The sequence below is a fragment of the Schistosoma haematobium genome, chromosome 1, assembly GCF_000699445.3.
Source record: "Schistosoma haematobium chromosome 1, whole genome shotgun sequence".
In the NCBI taxonomy this organism is placed as follows: domain Eukaryota; kingdom Metazoa; phylum Platyhelminthes; class Trematoda; order Strigeidida; family Schistosomatidae; genus Schistosoma; species Schistosoma haematobium.
In genome coordinates this window covers 67,163,289-67,166,145 of record NC_067196.1, presented here as the reverse complement: position 1 = coordinate 67,166,145, position 2,857 = coordinate 67,163,289, and positions in this window count along the sequence as shown.

The window sequence follows — 2,857 nt, the reverse complement described above, 5'->3', positions numbered from 1 at the left end:
AATTATTATCTTTGATTAATATTATCCTAGTTAAATAATGTGATTGATTTTAAGTATACTCTTACTTAGAATAAATATATATATTTTTAATTAGGAAGTTGTGACTGACAAGTGGAATAGCAATGCTGACTAGCGTTGGGGATGGTTGGGAGAAAGTTAGGGGCGGTCAAACCAAAACGTGGCATCAGTGCTTGAAGTCATTAATTTTTAGTCTGGGCCATGTTGGTAGATACAGACTACTTGGTTGGGGTCCACACGACTATCGTAACCAATGGTTGGAGACTCTTGGTGACGGCTCAGAATCGATCACAATGGAGTCAATGTATACACTCTTTGTCTTCCCTTAAACTAAGAGATTAAAATCACTTCATATCTTTCTTTCTACGAATTAATTCTTTCTTCTTTTACTGTGTTCTTATATGCAATCTTTCTTTTATATATTACCACCTCTGAATTAACTGCTTCTATGAATCCGGTGTTCATCTTGTTATGCTAACGAGGTATGGCAACTTAAACCTATGTGCCTAGTCCTACGTTGTAGCTGACTGATAATAGCAATAGTATAAAATAAACTAAGGCAGAAAAATCTGATCTATTAATAATGGGTAAGGGGATTAAGAAATATTCATGAATTATTAATAATGAATACGGTTGTTTTAAGGTAAATAAATTTAGCGTATTTGCAATGTAAACATTACAAAGGATGCTGCTTTACTTAAAAATATCTCATTACCTGAATTCATTGTGAAGTGCTTTTATCTAAACAATTATTAGTATTCATTATGTAGTTCCTTATAGGTAGCCTATTAAATAGTTATTAAATCTATAATAATTATATCCAAGAGCTCATAATTCAATTACTAAGGTTATATAACAATCATTTGTATATCTCTAGACTACAAAACTAATCGTAAGTGCAGATTTCTTTGTATATACAAAAAGAAGCTTTGGGTCCTACGATACGATTAAATCGCATACATTAACTTGTTCAGAAGTTGATAAATCTGACGTATTCATTTTTTTAATTAGTTCCAAAAGATAGAAAGGTTTGATGACTGTACATTTAAACTACCAAACCGCAAAAAAAAACAAAAATAGAATTATATTACATAAGCAGCTAGTGCATTTTTAAAGCTGAGTAATTAATTCATTAGTTAACTATCCGTAGTAAGAGATCGAGCAACAATTATTTAGTTTAAAGATAAGGGTGAGAACATGTCTTGAGAGGAAAACGTTTATTCAAATCGATGATAATATATGGGGCTGGGTTGCACGGAGTTGAATGGTGCGGATCAACAATAAAAGTATAGTTCAATATGTACCTTATACGTGTATTCGTCTGAGGACATAAAAGCTATTGAAATGTCTAAGCAGTGTGAATATAATCTGTTCATTCAAAGTCTATTAGTCCACACATCAAATATAGACACAAGTTATCTCAGAAAGCTTCATAATTTCCTATTTTATCTTCTTAGTAGCTGTGGATAGGAATTCCAAATCGTTGAATTTCTTTTGGTTGGCCACTGTTTTAGTAGTAAAATGAAGCAAAATACATGTTCACTTATATCTTTAAACTTCACGATACATTTGGTTTACGCACAAATTAATTGGTTACATTTGTGTGTATGTTGTCTAATCTCGTGTAAGTGGAGTAATATTTTGCTAAGATATATATATATATATATAACAATATCTCTCAAACCAGTCAGTCGCAACTTAGAACTCGGTAGTTATGCACATTGATTCAAGTTATCATGCCCCATTAACACAGAGAAATAAAATTGTCAGGGTAAACCCCAATATCATAAAGGTGGTAATAGTAAAGATCAGGCATCGAAGATAATCCAAGAAAATATAAGTTAGTAAAATAGAAACGAAAACGCGTGAGGAATTCAGAAACTTAGAATTTGGGGGTAGGCAAAAAGTGGGTGCGCTTGCGTCACTGCAAACGGTTTTAAGTCTCTAAACATTAGACATGATAATCTCGTGAACCCCAGTCAGGTGGTCTATACTTAATAACATCCAATTGTCAGTGACTTCTTGGACCGATGCCATGTTTTGGTTAGGCCGCCCCTAGCTTCCTTCCACACCAGACAACAGTCGTTGAGGTAGGCGGTGGTTAGGCATACGTAACACATGTCCCGACTACCTCAGTTGGTGAAGATTTACTACCTCATCAATCGATTTTTCATCCTTACCTTGTACCATATTCCTGACCCACATTACTTACTCCGTGGTTTCAAAATACACGAGCAGTGCTTCGAAGAGACTTATGATCGAATAATGGTAATCTATGAGTATCATCTATTATTAATGGCCATGTTTCACACTTATAAAGTAGAACAGACCGAACTGCTGTGCAGTAAACTCATCCTTTGGTTGGTAGATGGATATCTTGCATACGCGACAAATGACACAAGTTGGCGAAAGCCAATCAATCATTCCGAGATTTCGTCAGACATCAGGTCTAGTGAGACTCCCAAGGTAAGTGAATCGGTCGGTATGTCCAACAATCTCAATTCCTATAATTAGTTTAGACGCCTATGCAAGTCAATCCTGAGGTAAAATTTTGCAGAGAAACACATCCTCAAACACAGTTGCATTGTTGCTTAAGATAATCAAGAGACTGTATTTTTTCAGTGCCTTCAACAAACAAAACTATATCATTTGCGTATTCCAAGTCAGCAAGTGAATCTCCTTGTAGAAGATCAACCTCTGAAAAACCAGATGATAAAGTCTTATCTCTACTAGCGTGCCTATGACAAAGTGTGGTATATGTACCAGCTAATGATTCCTTTGTACTTGATTGCTTATTCCAAATATAATAGGTTCATTTTTGCTCATCTAGTTCTGTCTG